The sequence below is a fragment of the Sminthopsis crassicaudata genome, chromosome 5 (genome assembly GCF_048593235.1).
Source record: "Sminthopsis crassicaudata isolate SCR6 chromosome 5, ASM4859323v1, whole genome shotgun sequence".
Classification (NCBI taxonomy): domain Eukaryota; kingdom Metazoa; phylum Chordata; class Mammalia; order Dasyuromorphia; family Dasyuridae; genus Sminthopsis; species Sminthopsis crassicaudata.
This window is the reverse complement of record NC_133621.1, coordinates 311,589,193-311,600,056: the sequence shown is the minus strand read 5'-3', so window position 1 is coordinate 311,600,056 and position 10,864 is coordinate 311,589,193. Positions and strand designations below refer to the sequence as shown.

Here is a 10,864-nt window from a genome sequence, read left to right as displayed (position 1 = left end):
GGTGGCAAGTAGACCCCAATTAGTGCCATCTTGGACTGCATTAATGCGGGAGGCGTTGGCTCAGTTTCTCACATCATGGAGCCGCAATAATGTGGAAAGGGCCACCCCCTCCCTCGCCTCCCCTCCTCCCACCTTAGCTGCTTCAGCCCATACAAGTTGGGCTTGTGTCATCGCAGGTTCAGATGGGGGACCCCCTTTCAGTGAAACCTGCCAGAGACTCTCGGCCCTTTGATGCAGGAGCTGCAGACCCTGCAGCCGCCCACAGCGAACCCCTTTGGCCACATTTCTGTGGAGGAGCGTGGCCTGTACAAATAGCACGATTCTTGCCCCCTAAGAGACTTCCGAATGGACCCCGGAGTCTTGGAAGGACTCTAGCAAATCAGAGGGCGTCTTGGAGACGTCAGCCTGAATGGGCGGGGCTGGAGCCCACGTGCTCTAATGGGTCTGGAATTGATCAGAAGAGCCGGGGACTCAGAGATTCCAGTACCTGAAGTTCTGTGAGGGGGGGGAGAGTTGAGCCTTGTTCAGCTGGGCCCAGAGAGCTGGAAGGGGGCGGGAAGAGGATTGGCAAAGAACTGAGGCTGGAGGCCGGAGGAAAGTCTTCCTCCTGAGAGGCGACCTCCAGGGAAATGGGCTGACTTCTTGCAGCCCGGAAAGTAGACTAGAGGCCACTTGAGCCCTTCCCAGTTCTCACGGCTTCTTGTGTCCATACCTCCATAGGTGATCCAGCCAGAAGCAGAACCAAGATGTATAAGGTGGCGGTGATGGGCACCTGTTATGTGGGCAAGAGTGCCCTGACCATGCAGTTTACTAAGGATCACTTTCTGACCGAGTATGACCCCACCATCCAAGATTCCTACCTTGTGCACTCGGTGGTGGATGAAAAGCCGTGCCAGCTGTACATCGTGGATACCACAGGCAATGAAGAGTTTTACCCTCTGAGGAACCATTCCATGTGCTGGGGAGAGGGATTCCTCTTTGTCTACGCAGTGAATGACCCCCACTCTTTTGAGAATGTCAGTGTCTTCTGGGACATTCTGCAGAGGCTCAGGGGCACCGACTGTGTACCCGTGGTGTTGGTGGCCAACAAAGTAGACGTGACCGACAGGCTGGTGGACCCAACGCTGGGCCAGGAGGTGGCCAGGAGCTTCGGGATCCCTTATGTGGAGACGTCAGCCAAGACGGGGCAAGGTGTGCAGCAAGCCTTCCATGAGCTGGTTGGTGAAATTCACAGGATCCAAGCTGAGGAGGAGCGCAAGAGACTCTCGAACACTAAGCAGAGGGAGGCCTGTGGGCTCAAGTGTTGCACAATCCTGTGAGCAGGTTCACCCTTACCCTGATCCTGCCCCCTCATTACTCTCCCTGGCCTAGAATGCCCCCAATCCCCTAGCCACTCCCCAGCCTTCAAGACCTTCACTGGACCCTTCCTCCTGCCTGCTCTTCACTGCCAGGCCCTTTGGGGCCTCATCAGGATTTCTCCCGGAGCCTCTTGGAGGGCCCCGTCTGCGTTTCTCTCTTAAGAGATTTGTGTTCGATTTTTGCTTTTGTTTCCCCTTTTGAGCCAGAATGACTACCTCAGTGCCCGGGTATCCTGACCAGGCAAGAAAAGTCTCCATTCCTCCTTGGGTGCTCAGCCTCCCCTGGCCTCTCTGGCTGCCAGAGGCCCAGAGACAGCCAGCTCCCTGGGGGATTTCTCTGCAGTCGGGCCCTCATCTTCAGCAGCCTCCTCTGCCTTCCTGGAGGCTGTGCCTGGGATTTTCTTTATTAGACTCTCCCCTGCTCCCCCAATAGAGACCCTGCCTCTGGAGACCAGGGCACAAGTGACTCTCCCTCCTGCCCTGGGCTTGTGGATGTGCTGTCTGGAGCCAGGTCCCCACCCAGAAGACCTTGTTTGTGGTGATGGTGAGGAGCCTGCTCGGAAGTGGCCCCCATTCAGTGACCCTCAAGACCAGACTGGGGGAATGTTTTCTCGGTTACTCACATTGAGTGTGTGTCACCCTTTGTTCTCAACTTGCTTATCGTCTGGAGCACATTCAAAGGCAGTGAGGGGTTGGGGTGGAATGGGGCTGCCTCCTACCAGCAGGATGCCTTTAGAGATAAGTGCCATTAATTTTATTATTTCTGTTTTAGCAGCCAGATACACCCCTATAGACATTGCACATTGCAGTGTTTAAATTCCCTCCCAGAGAAGTGGAGTGGGGGGCCTGGCTGTCAATGTTCCGAGCAGATACCTCCCAGCTGCAGGTCAGGCGGGGGTCTGCTTAGGAGCCTTCTGACAGGGACAGCTTTGTATTCCCTCAGGAGTTCTGGTGAAAAGGCAGTGGGTGATTCCCCCATTTCAGTTAAAAGTATTAAGGATTCTAACGATACCCGTTTGACTTTGGCGCGGGGAGCCTTGAGTAGGAAGAACAATTCATTTTAAAGTGACTTCGTTCACAGTTGGATTCAAAGTTGATTATTTTTCTTTTTCTAAGTTTTCTGACAAATAAAAGTTGTTTGTTTACAAGTGTGTGTCTAGTAGTTTCTGACGGGTAGACATGCTTGGGGTAGGAATCGCATGAGGGCAGTATGGCCTAGTGGAGCGAGGGTTGGATTTGGGAGTGAGGAAGGGTTGGGTGTTTTAGCTGTGGGACCTTGGGCTTCAGGTTTTTCACCAGTACAATGTGGGAGAGGAGAGGGGGAGGTTGGTCTAGACTCTCAGGTCCCTTTTAACTCTCCCATAGAGTGGATCTAAATCTATGAAACTCCATTCAATGAGATTGTAGGGGTCTCTAGAAATAATCTTATCTATCATCTGTCCATCATGTATTATAATATTTATCTCGGAATCTGTCATCTCTATATTTAAAAATCATCTATTATTGTCATCTATCATTTATTGGAGATCAGTTCTATACCAGCTGATATCTCATCTTTTTAGGTAGTTATTGTTTTTCTCTCTCCATACTCTTCCCCACCCCCTTTTTAATGGAACAATCAAAAATACTCATTTTGCATTTCATAATGTTTTCTAATTCTTCTTTGTCCAAAATTTCCTCCCTTCTAAGATCTAACAAAGTAGACTGTGCCTTGCTCTTTTAATTTACCTATAATATCTCCCTTTATGTCTAAATCATGAACCCATTTCCACCTTAGGTTGGTGTAGGGTGTTAGATATTAGTCAATGCCTAGGTTCTGCCCTTGTATTTTCCAATTTTCTTAGCAATTTTTGTCAAAGAGAGCTCTTATCCCAGAAACTGGCATCTTTGGGTTTAATCAGACACTTGATTACTTAGTCATTGCCCATTGTGTCTTGTATCCTTCATCTATTCCACTGATTCTCTACTCTTAGTCCCCCAAACCATTTTGATGATTGCCTCAATAAATGTGGGATTAGGCCTGGTATGGCTAGGCCACCTTCCTTTTTAGCATTCATTACACAAGATTTTGAATTCCCAAGTTTTCTCCCTCCTTCCTTCCTCTCCACTCTTCTGAAGAAAGGATGTAGTTTATACCTGAGCTATCATGTAAGTCACAATTCAGCATGAGTCACAGTTGTGAAAGAAAGGAAAAGGAAAAATGAGAAAAGAAAAACAATGCTTCGATTTGCATTTAGAGTTCTTTATGGATATGGATAGCATTTTCTTTTATGAGTTCTTTGCATTTGTCTTAAATCACTTTGTTGCTGAGAAGAGCAGAGTTTCTCATAGTTGAAAATCACACACTGTTGCTGATGCTGTGCACAGTGTTTTCCTGGTTCTGCTCATTTCACTTTGTATAAGTTGGTGCAAGTCTTTCCAGGTTTTTCTGAAATCTGTGTGTTCATTTCTTAGTGCACAAAAATATTCCTTTATATTCCTATACCACAACTTATTCATCCATTCTCCAATTGATGGGCTTCCCCTCAATTTCCAACATTTTGACACTCCAACAAGGACTGCTATAAATATTTTTGCATATGCACACATATATTTATGTATTTATAGCCTTTCCTTTTGTATGATCTCTTTGGGATACAGATCTATCAGAGGTGTTTCTGAGTCAAAGTGTACGCACTGTCTTGTTGTCCTTTGGGCATAGTTCCAACTATCTCTGAGAATGGTTGGATCAGTTCAGAACTCCAACACTGCATTAGGTGTTTCAATTTTCCTGTCTTCAACATTTATCACTTTCCTTTTTTGTCATATTGGCCAATCTGACAGGTGTGAGGTGGCATCTCAGAGTTGTTTTAATTTGTATTTAATTTCTCTTAGAGCACTTCTTCATATATCTAGAGAGTGCTTTGACAGTTTCATTTGATGTCTACCTGCTCATATTCTTGATTTATCTATTGGGGAATGATTTTTATTTGGCTCATATTTCACCAATGAGTCCTTTATGGGAGACTTTTATTATAAAGATTGTTTTTCAACTTTCTGCTTTCCTTCTAGTCTTGGTAGCATTTGTTTTGGTTTGTATAAAAGCTTTTAAATTTTAATTTAATCAAGATGATCTATTTTGCATTTTGTAATTGTTCTCTCTATTTGATCAAAAATATTTCCTCTGCCCATAAGTTTGATGGATGGACTATTCTTTGCTCTTCTAATTTGCTTCTTATCCCCCTTTATCTCTAAATTCAGGTAGCCATTCAGACCTTATCTTACTATAGAGTAAGGGATACTAGTCCTTACATAGCTTGTGTCCAATTTCCCCGTCCCACTCCAGTTTTTCCAGTTTTTGTCAAATAGTGAATTTTAATCCCAGAAGCCTTTGCGTTTATCAAAGAGTACATTATTATAGTCTTTGACTATTATATCTTATATATCTAATTTCTTTCACTCATTTACTATTCCTTGGCCAGTACCAGATTGTTTTGATGGTTACTGCTTTATAATGTAGTTTGAGATGTGATATATTGCTAGACTACCTTCCTTTGTTATTTTGTCCCCTTTGTTTCCCTTGATATGCTTAATCTTTTTTTCTTCCAGATGAGTTATTACTTTTTTAAACTTCTCTCAGATATTTTTGGTAGTTTGATAGACATGGCACTGAATAAGTAAATCAGATAGAATATTTTTAAAGTCAAGAGCTAACATGATCTATAATGGAGATAAACTACAATCTTTTCCCATAAATTCAGGATGAAACAGTGATGTTCATTGTCACCACTTCTGTTTGACACGGTATGAGAAATGTTGACTGGCACTAAGATGAAAAGAAATAACTATATTATGGCAATGATTTAGGAATATGATATAGAAAGCCAGAAAGATTCACAGTCATCACCTTTGCAGATGATATATTGATGTACCTAAAGAAATTAGATTCAAGTAAAAATTAATTGAAACAAAAACTTTAGCAAATTTACAGAAGATAAAAATATCCACACAAATCATTGTCATTTCAATGTAACACCAATAAAAACCTCAGTAGCAAGATAAAGAGAAATATCATTTTCAATTACTATAAAATATATAAAGTACTTTGGAATTTCCCTGCCAAAACATATACATAAGAACTATAAAAATACAACTGCAAGTAACTGCTTACTTACTTACACAACTAAATAACTGGAAAAATATATAGTAACTGCTCATGAAATTCAGTAAGACAGTTGCTGGCAAATGTATGCCTCAATGCAGAGTACAGTATTTGTATTAACATTTTGTATTAGGTACTAGTAGCATCCCATAGTATCAATTGGGGGAAAGGGGTTCTTACTGCTCTTGTTAGTTATTCCCATTGCTCTGAGAATTTATGGGAGCTAATGAACCAAGGGTTGATCTGCATGGATCATTAGAGGGAGTTTCCTCACTCACTCACTTACTGGAGTTCATTTTATTAAGAAAACTATGGAACCAGTCCTTGTACACACACAAACCCCAGTTCTGAATGTTTTGCAATAATTATTAAAATGATACCTTGTAAAATTATTTAGCAAACATTGATAACTTCTCTGGGCAAGACACTGAGCTAGGCACAGTAGGGGAACATAAAAGTGGATGCATCATACATTTGACTTACAGGAAACTTAGAGGCTAAATGAGAGAGTTTAAGTTGAGAAACTCTTGGCTATGGCTTCACACACATCTTGCTCATCTTGCAGTCTGGTTCACTTGTCAAGGGCTTGGTTAGATTTACACTGTAGTATGTATGACATGGATAGGCAATGGTGTTAATGTATAATTGGAGATCATGTGTTGTACAGGGCGGGAATTCTGGACAAGCATACTTACAACAAGTTGCTAACTTAGTGGAATTGATGAGATGATGTATAGTATTTGGTATAGTGATGTAATGTTTCTATAGTTCACATATATTCAGTATGCTGTAATGATGTAATTAATTGTAATAAGGTGTTTAAGGACTGAGAAGGCTGGAAATGGGACATTCCATTTTTGACCAGCCTTGTGATGGCTGTTCTGCTTCATCACTTCTCCACGAAGATCAAGGACTCAGGCTGATCTCAAGGTTCTCCAGAAAGCTATCCAGAACATTACATTTTGGTGCCAAAACGTGAATGTAAGGACCTACCCTCATCAGTTTGAGTGATGAGATCTTGAGATCAGTGGAGAAGTCCCTGTGACCAGGAAATAGAGTGAGTAAACTAGTCACTTTCATTTTTCAACTAAAATGGGGCAAATATAATGGGGTAGAAAGAGTCTTCCCCACCTCAAGGGAAGTGTGTAGCAAGCATAGTTAGATTAATAAAGGAGAAGGTTGTTGGTAATTTGGGAGCAGATCATTAGATTCTTAGATACATTAGAATACACGTCTTCTTGGTTCTCTAAGGAAGAACAATTAGAGCCAGATAAGTGCAAACTAGTAGAAGAGCAACTAATTGAATATTACAGTGATAATGATCCTGATTCAATTCCTGAGGAAACATTCTATATATACAACATAATACAATTGGTTATAAGGAATTACATAAGTTTTAAAATAAAGAAAAAGGAGAAAGAGCAGGAGGGGGGTGGTACTGACAAAGCAATTGAAAAGCATGAAAAAATTCGACAAGAAAGGAGTGAAGGACAGTGCTGAAGAAATTAAGCTTCTCGGTCATCACCACCCATGCAGCAGCTTTGCCCACCCCCTATGACACCATTACAAAAGGCATTAATTAAATCTCAAAATGAAGGACAGGATATATCTGATTTTAAAATACAAGCACACTCTGTGACTGAATTGTTTGACTCTTCAGGTCAAGAGGAATGACAATACACTCCTTTTAATCTAGAAATCATCAAAGATTTGTTTTTTAAATTATTTTTTGTTATAAATTTTTATTTACAAGATATGTGCATGGGTAATTTTTCAGCATTGACAATTGCAAAACCTTTTGTTCCAACTTTTCCCCTCCTTCCCCCTGCTCCTTCCCCAGATGACAGGTTAACCAATATATGTTAAATAAATCATCAAAAATGTGAAAAAAGATTTACACTCTTTATGGGTCTACATCTTCTTATGTTAAGATATTATTAGGGAATTTGACTTTTGAAGTTTTAACCCCTAGTGATTGGAAAACTATAGCAAAGACATATTTAGAACCTGGAGAAGACTTGTTGTGGCTTTCTGAGTATAGTGAACTCTGTAAAATATGAGCCCAGTGAAATAGACAGCCTGGAGTTAATATACCAGTCACTTTTGATCAACTAACTGATGCTTTAGCACAGATTAATTACCACATAGCAGCATATGAGCAAATTGCTGCTACTGCTATCAAAGTACGGGGCACCCTTTTAGGAAGACAAGATAGAGGGGAAGCCTTCATGAAAATAGCAAAGGTCCAAATGAACCCTTTGCTGATTTTGTGGGATATCTGCAGACAGCACTCATACAAACTATTGATGAAAATGCAGCAACAGAAATTATAACACAACAAAATGCTAATAAGGTTTGTAGAAGAATTATATTAGGACTACACAAGGATGCTCCTTTAGAGAAGATCATAACACACTGTGCTACAGTGGGCACAAATGCCTTTTATATCCAGGCTATGATGCAGAACATGGGAAGACAGGGTTCCTCTTGGCAAGGGACCCCCGGGGAGACTCATCAATGATTCCAATGTGGTAAAGTAGGCCATTTGAAAGCTCAATGTTGACATAAAGACAGAGTGAGAAAACAAGATCCAAAACCCCATGTCCAAAATGCAATGAAGTTTCCATTGGGCATCAGAATGTAGGTTGATACAGGGAAATGATTAGTGGGGCCCAGCCCCAGGGCCCAAGTCAAAAAATAGATGGGCATGATGGCAGCAGAGATTACACGGAGAGTCTTTAGAAGTTCAGTACTCCAACATAATTAATCAGCTGAGAAGGCACCTAATGGGGGAAAGAGATTACAATTGGGAAGAATAGAGTTGTATGCAGTTGGGACTAATGAGATATCCCCTCGAGAGGTGAAATCTGTCCCTGTCTGGCCTTTGTCTCCAGCCTCCTGATGGCTCTTCTGCCTTCATCCTTTGCCTCCAGGAACAGTAGGGATGACCATTTCACCTCCTGAGAGTACTTACAAAGCAGTGTTCATCCATACTCTGATGTGGGAACCTGGGGAATGTATAGCTAATATCCCAGTCACTAATACAGGTAGACAATGTGTGACTTACCAACCAGGAAAAGTAGTAGCATCAGGTTTACTTTTACAGACTTCTAATAATTCATCTGGTGATAGTTGCCCAGATTCTGACTCCAAGCAGCAAAATCCAAGAATATACTGGACAGCAGCCGTGACAACTGACTGACCTTTGCTCACTATCTATAGAAATGGCATACCATTAGAAGGATTGGTAGACACTGGTGCAGATCACACAGTCATTAGAGGTTCTAGCTGGCCTAGTCACTGGCCAAAGGTTAAGGCAGAGACCTATATGCCTGGCATAGGAGGATCAATAGCAGCTGAAGTTAGTTCTACCCCTTTGAGATGGACAATTGAAGGAGAAACAGGAGTTTTTACTCCTTTTATAGTTGACAAAATCCCCATCAATCTGTGGGGAAGAGACATTTTACAACAGTTAGGATTACAAATGAGTGCTTTGGTTTTTTGGCAGGGCTGCTGTTTCCAATGGAAAACTGATACACCAGTGTGGGTAGAACAGAGGTCCTTAACTAGTGATAGAATTCAGACCTTATTAGATATAGTACAGGAGCTACTTGACCAAGGACATATAACCTTCTCTAAGTCCTTGGAATTCCCCAGTATTTGTTGGAAGAAAGAAATCTGAAAATGGAGGATGTTTTCTGATTTAAGAAGAGTAAATTAACAGATGGAAACTATGGGAACTCTTCAGCCTGGACTTCCATCTCCTACTCAATTGCCTGGAAAATGGTTTCTTTAGATTATAGACATTAAGGATTGTTTCTATTTGATCCGTCTAGATAAAGACAATATGAAAAGATTTGCCTTTTCATTACCCAGTGTTAACTTTGCTGAGCCTTATAAAAGATATGTATGGACAGTTTTACCACAGGGAATGAAAAACAGCCCTACTATGTGCCAAATGTATGTTGCTGCTGCTCTTATTCCAGTAGGAAAAGCATTTCCAAAAATTATGTTGTTACATTACATGGATGACAAAAGACCATAGAAACACTAAAATTCAAAGACATGCTCCTTTTCAATATTTAGGATATGAACTATACCCTAAGGTACATACAGTACCAAAACTTTCCTAAGAACAGAGAAGCTAAACACCTCAGAAATTGATAGGAGATATCCAATGGATGCATCCAGTGTTAGGCTTGACTACCTATCAATTGCAACCATTATATGACATTTTAAGGGGAAACAGTGCTTTAAACTCACCACTCCAGCTTACAAAAGAAGCTCAAGAAGCTTTGAGAGAAGTTGAACTGGCTTTATCCACTGTGGTTGAAAGAGTCACTCGAAAACCTTGGAGATATCAGTTTTTGCTATGCAAGAGGCCCCCACAGCAGTCCTTCATCAAGGAGACAGTGTGATAGAGTGAACTTCCCAGCACAACCAGAACAAAGCCTTACTCCTTACCCAGTGCTTGTGGCTAGAATTTTATTAAAGGCCACTAAGCGAGCAGTACAATTATCTGGGATAAGACCTGACAAGATATACACCTTTTATATGAATGCAAAAGTTAATGTGTGCTGCGAAACCATCCCAGAGTGGCAAATTTTATTAGCCATGGCTCCAAATTTTACACATGGGTTTCCATTAAAGATAATCAGATTATTACATAATTGGCGATGGATTCTTGAAGAAAAGGTTTCTAAAGTTCCTCTTAAAGGAACAACTATCTTTACAGATGCATCCAAACATAATATTTCTGCTGTATACTCTCGCGACTTAAGTAGTCAGAACTCCTTTTCAGTCCAATTCAGCAGAATGAATTGTATGCAATCATTCTAGCTCTTAATTATTATCCAGGAGATATAAATATAATATCTAATTTGGCCTAGTCAGTAGTGTGGTACAAAGAATTGCCACAGCCCAAATAAAATTTGTAGTTTCCAATATATATCAGCTCTTTAAGGAACTTCAAGGACAAGTGAGAAAGCATCCATGTAAGATCCATTCACTGGCATATCAGGGCTAGAAGGGGGAGGAGAGAGAGGAGGTAAGTATAGGAGGAGGTAGGGTAGGAAAAATTGGAGATTGAGTTCACCCAATATAGGGAGGGGGGAAGAACAGGACCCACAATCATTTTGTATTACTTGGATGGCCAAGCCCCTTGCCTGAACCAACTTCTTGGCGGCCAATTATTGAAAACTCCCCGACAAGGATTTCAAAAAGCAGGTGGTCTTATCAACCAACGAAACCAATATTGGCTATCTTTGGATAAAAGATCTTGTGGTTTTGTCTAAAAGAATAGTTTCTATAATTGTAAAAATGCATTCTTTCTCTTTTTTTCCTTTCATCTCTACCCTTGAATGGG

The 10,864-nt window shown here is 41.2% G+C and overlaps 1 pseudogene; it reads left to right on the top strand.

The window, feature by feature from the left end:
- The first annotated feature begins 732 nt into the window (after nucleotides 1–732).
- LOC141543225 (GTPase NRas pseudogene) lies at nucleotides 733–2,095 on the top strand (annotated as a pseudogene).
- The last annotated feature ends 8,769 nt before the right edge of the window (nucleotides 2,096–10,864 follow it).